This window comes from Natator depressus, chromosome 1 (assembly GCF_965152275.1).
Source record: "Natator depressus isolate rNatDep1 chromosome 1, rNatDep2.hap1, whole genome shotgun sequence".
Classification (NCBI taxonomy): domain Eukaryota; kingdom Metazoa; phylum Chordata; order Testudines; family Cheloniidae; genus Natator; species Natator depressus.
In genome coordinates this window covers 160,435,746-160,447,675 of record NC_134234.1, presented here as the reverse complement: position 1 = coordinate 160,447,675, position 11,930 = coordinate 160,435,746, and positions in this window count along the sequence as shown.

The following is an 11,930-nucleotide window of genomic DNA, read 5'->3' as shown; positions in this document are numbered from 1 at the left end:
CAATGTTAGACATTAAGAGCTATGCATTCCTCTTAGCAAGTCTCTCACAAACATACACAAACAGGCCCTGTGCTAGCCTCCCGCAGTTCCTTCCTGCTTGGCAAACAGAGAAGGTGGTTACCAATTTTATAGACGGCTTCTTCCCTCCTGCTCTGTTGTTCTCAGCCCTCTGGTCTGTCTTGGATTCCCTTGAGGCAAGGCCTTGGTGGCAATGAGACCCCTCTGGTTCACAGTCCTACTCAAGCCCATGGAGCAGAGTTTTAGCTACTTTGTCTTGCAGCGTTGCTTCTTCAAGCGTCCATTAAGGAATCCCAACCATGGTAATCTACTTTGCTTGATTCTTGTACTCTTTCCTCAAAGGAGTCACATGTCTTAAAAGCATGCCCAGTGGACATGTGGTTACTAATTTTTACCAGATTAGTATTTTAGAAGGGGCTGGGTGGTGGTGGTGGTGGTCCCAAACGCAGATCACCCCACGTTTACTCACTCATCAATCATTCACTCTGGCTCTCTGCGTGGTGTCCTTGCTGTAAGGTCACTATAACCAGGTTGACCTGTGCTCCATGTTGGAATTTTATACATGTGATATTTACTTTTGCATTAGCCCATATTTGCCAACCAACAGGTTCAATATCGATCACACATGCAGACTTTGCCAGTCCTTTATCAAATTTGCTTCTGCTTAAAGGGAACCTGCTCCCAGGATCCTCTGTAGCCATTCAGCCATGTTTAAGTTATGCTCACACCATTCATTCAGTATGGCCACACCAATTTGGCACCATCCCAAGAGTCCCCCATTTGATATTCAATTACCAAAGATAATTGTAATATTGCATCAATCATACCCACAATTTGAACGCTGTTAATCATGTGTCTCCTTTTCTGGTTTCTATACAATTTAAAGGATTATTTTAAGATTATTAGTAGCATAATCCAACAACTCAATCTTGTAAGTTTTCTGCAAAGCTTGTTTTTTCTTATAGTGCTTACACATCTGATATCCACAACAGAAACATACAATATGGCAGTTCCAGAAATCCAAAACAACATTGCCCATTCAACTCCATTCAATGTTGTTACTTGACATACAACAGTGTACCAAGCACACATTTGAGATCTTATTTTTTCCTACAGCTTTTTCAACAATTTTATACTTTTGAGCAAGTATACCTTTTACAGATATTACCAGTCTAATTGATCGTTCTGTTTTATCTAGTGTGCCTTTATTAGTTTGTATCTCCATATTCCAATCTGTATCATTTCACTCTATTTCCCTCAAATTTGGCCATGTTAATCTAGGCTGAGTCATAAAGGTTTTAGTCATCTGACAGTGCCATTGATATTGATCATACTGGAAATAAGTTATATTTCCACAAGTACATCACATCCCTTGGTTCATGAACCAGGTTTGGTTGTTTATTGTTACATTACCCTTTTTTTATTTTGATGCCAACATCTGTGTTTATTTCATATAATTCCCACCAACCATTTTTCCACTGTAAATTCGTGGTGAGATTACCTCCTTTCCATTCCAAATTCCAGTTTCCTTCTTTAACCAAGGTACCCCATTCCCATTGGGCTCCTAATATTTGCTTCCCTCCTAATCCAGATATCCACCATAATCCATTTCCTTCTGGTACTATTTCATAGTACCCTGTTTCATTTTCCCAGGTGCTGGCAAATATTACAGGATACACTTCCTGTGCCTTTCCATTGGCTATACCGGAAGGGACAAGAGTGCACTGGTGTATGGTACACGTATGCACTTGCACCTTCCAGGTATCTTGGAATGATTGATTAATATAAGAGTAGTAACTGGATGCCCAGCTAAGAGTCTGGGGCCAAGTTCCTTTTTGGATATCTGTTCCAAGATATCTTTCCATTATTCTCCCAAGGTTCCCTGGGGTTCTATACAAACTTCTCCCCAGAATAATCCTGAGCGGATATTCCTTCTTTGTTTAACAATATCCAGAATACTTTCCCCCAATAATTCACTCAATTCCATCAGAGAATATCCCATCTTTTGTTTCCCTTTTTTCCTGGTGTGTACTGACTGCATCAGTTGCTTTAAAGTCTCTCTCTTTCTTTCCATTAGGGTAGAGAGGCGCCATGTGTTTCCCAATCCCATTCCGGTGTTTAGTGTTTCCCATATGGTATCTCTCAATCATTCCTCCTCTTTCCACATCCCAGATCTGATATGTTTTATATTGTGCAATCCATTTAGAACAGTTAGGATAATTAGTGTCAATCATCCAATCTTCAGGAAATAAGTTTATAAAAACTTTAAATCTGGACCCATTATATATGTATCTGTGCCTGGGGTCACGGTCTGGAATTAACCATTCCATGCATTCAGGGGAACAATTGGTTACATTAGGATGTTCCTGGGTCTCTTTGGTGATATTAACCCATGTTTTACCTTCCCTATGTTGTATATTCCCTGTATGAGGTATGGCATCTTAAAGCACATTGATGTTCTTCAGGACATTTACATCTAGATACTACCCATCCCTCAACTTGGGTGTTATGGCAATGTCCCTTTACCATTATCCATTCATTTCCTAATTCCCATTCAAACACAGATTCAGCACAATGCCCTAATGAACACATGGTCTGGGTACACTAATTACATTCCCATTGACATATGTCCATATTTTCAGTGATATAGTTTCACAGTTGTTCCTATATCTATGGCGGGAACCTCAGTCCCATTTTCAAACCAAGCTCCTTCAGTTACACATTCTTGGGGTGCTTTGGTTAGAAGGACCTTTTCTTGGGGTACATCTGGTTTCCATAGTTCCCCAGTTCTAGTATAAATAATTCGGGATTAGTGAATTCCTGATTTATGTATACAATTAGTTACACTCTAGGTCCATACACATCCTTTACTATCTGGATCATATGCTCATTCAACTACCAAAGCGTGTTGTTTTTTTTCCCAAAGGTTCCTTGCCAGCCTTTTGTCAATATTTTAGAGTTTAACCCCTGTGTCCACACAGAAACACATGCTCTTTTTCTTTCATGAAAGGTCCATATTCCTTGGGTGTCTTTTTTGGCCCCGAAAGGATTAACAGATTCTGTTACCACACAGTGCCAAACTTCTCCATCTCCCACGTCCCCGTCTTCCTCATCCTAATCTTTACCAGGTCTGACCACTCTTTCCAATCTCTGAACCAAGGAATCAGCTGCTTGGATAAAAAGTTCTGTGTCCTCATTTTTCCCAGCTCCTTTTCCTTTAATTCTGGGGAGATAAGCGTTGTTGAAACATAATCTTTGGACAGTACTACAGAGGATGGCTCTGAACTGTTATTCATCGTAAGGTTCATGCCAGTTGGAACGGTGCCTAAATCTATATTATCCTCAGCAGTTAGGGACCGTATCCGAATTTCCCCTCCTGCTTTTTCAATTGGCGGAGATGCTGTTATAGGTCTGCATCCTATAAAAAGTGGAAATAAGGTGAATGGACGCTCATATCAAAATCCCCGTTCTATCCTCCTGTACAGATACTCCACTGGTTCTACAAATACTGCTTCAAATTTTTCCATGCATCTCCAGATAAGTTGGAGACCATCTTCACAAGAACTTCTTCCTGGTCGGGGGTAGGTCCACCATACAGGACCTCTACTCCATAGTTTTGTGACATTCCAGTCCCAAGCCATACATCTTTCCTTTGCTTTAAATCACCTCTATTTCTCATTCCTTTACCCATTCAAAATTAGTACCCCCAATTCAAAAGAGGAAATCAGTGCATATCCTTGGTATAAGCCCTCATTGCTGTTGGAATTGTTTGATCACAATCTTTGGTCGCCTCTCCTGTGGGACAGATGGATGGTGATCCAGTAACCACATGACAGATGAGCCCACAGATGACAAAGCAAAACAGGTTCCACAGGATATTCCTTGCTTCCATGGATCAGTCTGTGCAAAAACAAAACACAGGCCTCTAACCATGCCTTATAGGTTAGTACATCTTATATGATTATATACTATTTTGTCTACCTTATAGGTTTATGAACTATTATACTTGATGGATACAATTTGACTTGATCAAAATGTCTCCATACATCCCCATTTGGAGTGGCCACCAGAACCACTATAGGACTGGTCACATATTTCACAGGGAAAGGTCCCTTCCATGTGGGTTTTAGCTTACCTTTACTTACCAATTCTTTGAGAATCACTTTGTCCCCTATCTTCCATTGATACCCAGATGTCCTTTGTTCTTCCCTTTGTCTTTGCTGATTTTCTTGTGCCCAAATTTCTTCAATTGTTTGTACCAAATCTGCTATCCAAACTTCCTTCTGTACCCATTCAGTTACCTGTTTTCTAGGTGGGAGTAGGAATTCAGGAGTCCTCATAGTTCGACTTGTCATTAACTCAGAAGGTGAGTACGTACTTCCAGCTTGTCCCAAAGCTCTCATGGTTATCAGGAGTGCAGGTTAAAGCAGTTTCCCAATCTCAACCTTGTGTTTGAATTTGCTTGGTCAAGGCGGCTTTTATTTCTCTATTCCTTTCCATTTTTCCTGCACTCTGTGGGTGGTAGACTATATGCCATTTCTGTTTGATGCCCATCATTAATCATAATGCTTTTACCACTGCTCCCACGAAGTAAGGTTCTTGGTCACTATTCATGACCAAGGGTATACCCCATCTGCTTAGTATATGGGTCCATAAAGCCTGAGGTGTAGTTTGAGTTGTGTTACCTGTTGTGGGGATTACTTCCACCCCTCCTGAAAAATCTATGACCACCAAGCAAAAGGTTTTCCTTGTAGGAGTTCTTTGCAAAGGTCCAATGTAATCCAGTTGTGATCTTTGCCACAAGCCCCTAGTGTCAGGTTGGTGTCTCAGTATTTTTGCTTTCCTGCTTTTAGGGTTAACTTGGGCACGCACCAAGCATTGTTGACAAAATGTGGTCATATGCTTGTCCATTCCTGGCCACCACATTACCTTTTTTTACTTGCGCTAATGTTCTTTTAGCCCTTGTTTATGTCCTCGTTCATGGACAAATCGGATTATTTCTTCTCTATATTGTTCTGGAGGTACCCATCTTTCTTGATCTCCTTGTTTTGTATGATCACCTGTTCTTTTGTTATTTCCCATTCTCCTTCTACTCCTGTTATCCTTTGTCCCACTAGTTTCCATTCCTGTTCTTCATACTGTATGAATGCTTTGTGGTGTTCCAGAAGGTTTTTGATCAGCTGTATCAGTGTTTGTTTGCAGTTTTCCTGGATTTGCTTCGTTTTTCATTTGAGATTGAATTACCACTTTGATGTCACTGTGAACCACAGATGTTGCAGCTGCTGCTTTAGTCATTTTATCCACTTTAGCACTGTAGTATCCTTCCAGAGTATGTTGTTTAGCATGAGCCTTAACATGCTTGATTTCTATGGAACCAATCCTTTTCCGAATAATATCAAGAATAGTTTTCCAGTAATCCCAGTATTCAACTTCTTTGCCTTCCCGCTGTTCCATATGGGTACCCGTATGCTTACTTCTTGCACAGTCCATTGAGAATCAGAGCATATGACCACATCACAGTCCAAGGGAGTTGCTTCAAATGCTAGCTTGACTGCTGCCACTTCACATCCCTGGATTGACACACTTTCACATGGGATTTCCAGTTCCTGTTCTGGAAACAAACAAACAGTTGCTTCTACACAAACAAGTTGACTCTCCCTGTAAGAACTAGATCCATCGGTGAACCATACCCACTTGTGATCCAACATTGCCTGTAGTAGATCCCCAGCTTCTTGCACAGGCCACTTGTACTGTGTCTGTATGGTATGACCAAGCTCTGTCCTTGTCTCAGTGGGTCCCGCATTCCCTGGCAGATTTCGCTAGCCTCAGAGGCTCACTGTGACCCTCCACATAGTCCTTCTCTCTCTAGAGGTAAGGGTCACAGCCTACTGAGCCATTTTCATCATAAGCCAGCAAGGGAGGTGAGGAGAAGTTATCCTTCCTTGCACAGTCTCTGTTGTCTCCCAGTCTCAGTATTTAATCAGGGGTAAAGGGGAGGGGAGGGGGGAGCCCAGGCCCACCCTCTACTCCAGGCTACAGCCCAGGGACCCTAATAGTATCAGCTATGGTAGCTGACCTTTCAGAAACATGACATGTACAATTCCCTGGGCTACTTCCCCCACAGCAGCCCCCACTTCCTCAAGCTCCACTTCACCCTTACCTCAGGGCCTCCTTCCTTATGCCTGATATGGTGTGTACTGCTCATTCTCTCCAACAGCACAACTTCCATCCACACCCACCTGACCAACTGGGAGGCTTTTAACTAGTTTCAGCCAGTCTCTGATTGGCTTCAGGTGTCCCAATCAACCTAGCTATCTTCCCTGCCTTCTGGAAATATCTTAATTGGTTCCAGGTGTCTTAATTGACCTGGAGCAGCTGCCATTTACTTATCCTAGTAACAGGAATTTGTTTAGCCTGGGGCTAATATATCTGTCTCTCATTGCTTTTCTATAGCCATCTGGCCTTGCCCTGTCGCAATGGGCACAGGACATTCATGTTGTTCCCCTTCTATTATTAGATCATATGGAAGTAGTGGGGGTTCCTTTACTCTATTCACCACAATTCTATTTACTCTCTGCAGTTCTGTGGAATCAGGGCCCACTTAGCAAAATGATGATCACTTACTCTCATATCAGAAGTCTTTCCTTGCAGAATCAGTTTCACAGGGGTGTGAGCTGTGGTTACAATAATAGGAGCTTGTCCTGTTATGTATTCCCATTTCTGTAAGGCCCATATAACAGCCAAGCATTTCCCTTCACATGGAGAAAATGTGGACTCATGGGGTGTTAATCTGCGCTTTCCCTAAGCAACGGGGCGTTGCTTTCCACATGTTTCCTGCAGTAGTACTGCACCTATAGCTCCCAAGCTGTGTGATGCCATGAAGTAAAAAGCTTCAGCTGGATCTGGATATGCTAATGCTGGTGCAGCCATAACTGCTTCTTTTAACTTCCTGAATGCCTCGTCATGTTCTGGGCCCCAGTCCCATTGTTGGTCCCTTTTTGTTAGGGACCACAGGGGTCTACATATTTTAGCAAAATTTGGTATAAAATCCTGAACACATCCAACAGCTCCTAACAATACCCTAACTGAACGCACATCCACTGGCTTAGGGAGGGTGCTTAAGATTTCCACTGTTTGTTTAATGATAGTACAACCCTCCTGTTCCAAAATAGTACCTAGGTACTCAACTTCTTGCTGTACCAGCTGTGCCTTGTTCCATGATAATTTAAAGCCTGTTTTCTCCACTGTGCCCAGGATCAGTTTAGTTCGATGTTTACACTCCTCCTGGGAAATGGCTGTTATCAGTATGTCATCCACATAAGAAGTAACCCATGGCTTATCCAAATCCGGGAGTTGATCCCACATCCTTGTCACATGTGCTATACCTGGAGCATCGTGGCAACCCATGGGGACACATTGAAATGTTAACTGTTTGTTCTGGAATGTAAAAGCGAATCAAGACGGACTCTCAGGGGTTAATGGAATGGCAATGAAACAGACAGCAATATCCAAGACAGAGAACCATTTAGCAGCTGCAGCTATTCCAGCCAGTATAGCTGGTGCCAGCAGGACTGTAGCCACACTGATTTTTCTATAATCAATCATGAGGCACCACCGTCCATCCGATTTCCACACAGGCCAGATCAGAGAACTGTATGGACTTTGTACTCCACCACCACTTCTTGTTCTTTTAAATCCTATAGCAATTCGTCTATATGTGGAACAGCTTCTGTAAGATAGAAATATTGAAGAACTGGTTTTACAAATTTTCCTACTATTTCCACTGCTGCTTGTATGCCCCCACATTTGGATTTCTTCTTGGCCCACACCACAGGGAACTCCCAGTCCATTCATTATCTGGTAGCACCACCTCTGCTATGGCTTTGCAAGCTCCTTTCCTTAATCCTCCTGAAATCACCTGCTCACTCATAATCCCTGTCTCCCTTTTCCACAGCAAACCTCCTGCCAGATCAATTATCCATTTCTCCTGCCATTCCACATCTGCACCTAAGATGGCATTTTCAGTCATGCTGTTACAGACCACTGTATCTGTCCAAAACTTACTGTGTCCTGTTAGCCATGGCACGTTTTTCAATAAAATCCCTTTCACTCCTTTGCCTTGAAATCCAAATAAAGGAATAGTTGTCCTTTCTGCACACCCTCCTGCACCGATTTAATCAGAGTTGCCTCCACTCCTGTATCAATTAACGCTAGCAACCATTGTATGTTTCCTCCCGCCCCCACCTGCCCCGCTTCCACGTAAGGTCTACCAGTTATGTGGGGCTGTAATTTAGCCACTGATGTCCAATCTTGGGGGCAGAGGTTGCTAAGGGCCAGACAACCCTACTGAGATATGGAGCTACCCTGACGGGAAGCTGCCACATGCATCTGAGCCAATTCCTGGGACAACAAGCTGTAAGGGCCTACCAGATCTCCGGTACCTGTTCCCACAATCTCAACAGCCCTAGCCCCAGGTTTTGGCGCAGGCTGTGACTTGTTCCCTGCCAAATCATTCACAGCATTTAACAAAACCTCTAAAGGTTGTCCATCTAAACGAAGCATATCCGCTCCTTTCTCCTGGAGTAAAGCCCATATTTGTGCTTGCACCGATCCTCCACCAGACCCTCCATGTACTTTGTTGGGTTGTCCCACGCCAGCATGATTAGGACCATTGTAGCCTTCTCGGTTGCTATAAGAAACCTTGCTGACCACCTTCCGGGAGGAGCCACTTATTCTGCTTACCACCTTCTCTGCCTCTCGGGCTATTTAATCAATCTAGCCTGATCCAACTCTCTCGAGATCCTATAAACACTTTAATAGGTTCCCTTAAACCATGATATAACAAATCTGTTACCGGCTGTACCTCCATATCAGCTAGAGAACCTGCCTACAACAATAACTGACCCTCTCTCCTCCTGATGCACCAGTAAAACTGCCTTTCTTAACTCAGGTTTCAGAGTAGCAGCCGAGTGTTAGTCTGTATCCGCAAAAAGAACAGGAGGACTTGTGGCACCTTAGAGACTAACCAATTTATTTGAGCATAAGCTTTCGTGGGCTACAGCTCACTTCATCGGATGCATAGAATGGAACATATAGTAAGAAGATACATGTACATTTGCACATTGGCCAAACCAGACAGTCTCTACGCAAAAGAATAAATGGACACAAATCTGACATCAGGAATCATAACATTCAAAAACCGGTAGGAGAACACTTCAACCTCTCTGCCCACTCAGTAACAGATTTAAGGGTGGCAATTTTGCAACAGAAAAGCTTCAAAAACAGACTCCGAGAAACTGCTGAGCTTGAATTAATATGCAAACTAGATACCATTAACTTGGGTTTGAATAGAGACTGGGAGTGGCTGGGTCATTACACATATTGAATCTATTTCCCTAAGTTAAGTATCCCCACACCTTCTTGTCAACTGTCTAAATGGGCCATCTTGATTATCACTACAAAAGTTTTTTTTCTCCTGCTGATAATAGCTCATCTTAACTAATTAGCTTCTTACAGTTTGTATGGCAACTTCTGTGTGTGTGTGTGTGTGTGTGTGTGTATGTATGTGTGTATATATATATATATATATATATACTTACTATATGTTCCATTTTATGCATTTGATGAAGTGGGCTGTAGCCCACAAAAGCTTATGCTCAAATAAATTTGTTAGTCTCTAAGGTGCCACAAATACTCCTGTTCCTTTTTCTTAACTCAGAAGAGGTTAAGAAATATCGAGCTATCCTCTGTACTGCAGCCTCTCTGTCCTCTCAATTTGACTCCATTTCAAGCTCTGCTAACACTGCCATCCCTTCTGTAGGGCCAACACAAGTTATTGCCAGCTCCCTTAAGTCTCCCAAATCCAGATGTTTTCTAACAGTGTATCCCATTAACCAAGTCAGACATGTTTTTTGAGTCAAGGGACCTAATTGCTTAGCTAATGCCTGCTTTTCAATTTGAGTTAATGGGCGAGTTGTTTCTTCCAATACATAGCCGGGGAATTTAGGTATTTGAACCACCACCGCTGGCTGTCTTTCCATTTCTTCCCTTGATTCAACAGGCTCATCCTCCTCATCCAGAAGTTCAAATACCAAGCTCCCTTCTTGATCCTTCACCATTGTACCATCAGTATTGTATTTAGCTCTATATCTCTGTTTTCTAATCACTTGTGGATGCCTTATGGGTATATCAGTGTTATGGTACGTAGGCTGACTTGCTGCTTCACTCCCATACTTTTTGCCAGACTGTAATGACACACACACCCTTTTGCCATTCTTTTCCTCTTTCATACATTCATATGGAGGTGGAGGGGCACTTGGCGTTACATATGGGGCCGGACGAGTTGCATCCGAGAGTGCTGAAGGAATTGGCGGCTGTGATTGCAGAGCCCTTGGCCATTATCTTTGAAAACTCGTGGCGAACGGGGGAAGTCCCGGATGACTGGAAAAAGGCTAATGTAGTGCCAATCTTTAAAAAAGGGAAGAAGGAGGATCCTGGGAACTACAGGCCAGTCAGCCTCACCTCAGTCCCTGGAAAAATCATGGAGCAGGTCCTCAAAGAATCAATCCTGAAGCACTTACATGAGAGGAAAGTGATCAGGAACAGTCAGCATGGATTCACCAAGGGAAGGTCATGCCTGACTAATCTAATCGCCTTTTATGATGAGATTACTGGTTCTGTGGATGAAGGGAAAGCAGTGGATGTATTGTTTCTTGACTTTAGCAAAGCTTTTGACACGGTCTCCCACAGTATTCTTGTCAGCAAGTTAAGGAAGTATGGGCTGGATGAATGCACTATAAGGTGGGTAGAAAGCTGGCTAGATTGTCGGGCTCAACGGGTAGTGATCAATGGCTCCATGTCTAGTTGGCAGCCGGTGTCAAGTGGAGTGCCCCAGGGGTCGGTCCTGGGGCCGGTTTTGTTCAATATCTTCATAAATGATCTGGAGGATGGTGTGGATTGCACTCTCAGCAAATTTGCGGATGATACTAAACTGGGAGGAGTGGTAGATACGCTGGAGGGGAGGGATAGGATACAGAAGGACCTAGACAAATTGGAGGATTGGGCCAAAAGAAATCTGATGAGGTTCAATAAGGATAAGTGCAGGGTCCTGCACTTAGGATGGAAGAATCCAATGCACCGCTACAGACTAGGGACCGAATGGCTAGGCAGCAGTTCTGCGGAAAAGGACCTAGGGGTGACAGTGGACGAGAAGCTGGATATGAGTCAGCAGTGTGCCCTTGTTGCCAAGAAGGCCAATGGCATTTTGGGATGTATAAGTAGGGGCATAGCGAGCAGATCGAGGGACGTGATCGTTCCCCTCTATTCGACACTGGTGAGGCCTCATCTGGAGTACTGTGTCCAGTTTTGGGCCCCACACTACAAGAAGGATGTGGATAAATTGGAGAGAGTCCAGCGAAGGGCAACAAAAATGATTAGGGGTCTAGAGCACATGACTTATGAGGAGAGGCTGAGGGAGCTGGGATTGTTTAGTCTGCAGAAGAGAAGAATGAGGGGGGATTTGATAGCTGCTTTCAACTACCTGAAAGGGGGTTCCAAAGAGGATGGCTCTAGACTGTTCTCAATGGTAGCAGATGACAGAACGAGGAGTAATGGTCTCAAGTTGCAATGGGGGAGGTTTAGATTGGATATTAGGAAAAACTTTTTCACTAAGAGGGTGGTGAAACACTGGAATGCGTTACCTAGGGAGGTGGTAGAATCTCCTTCCTTAGAGGTTTTTAAGGTCAGGCTTGACAAAGCCCTGGCTGGGATGATTTAACTGGGAATTGGTCCTGCTTCGAGCAGGGGGTTGGACTAGATGACCTTCTGGGGTCCCTTCCAACTCTGATATTCTATGATTCTATGATTCTTCCTCCTTCTCTTGCGCTTTTCCCCCCGCCACACCTTCACAACAT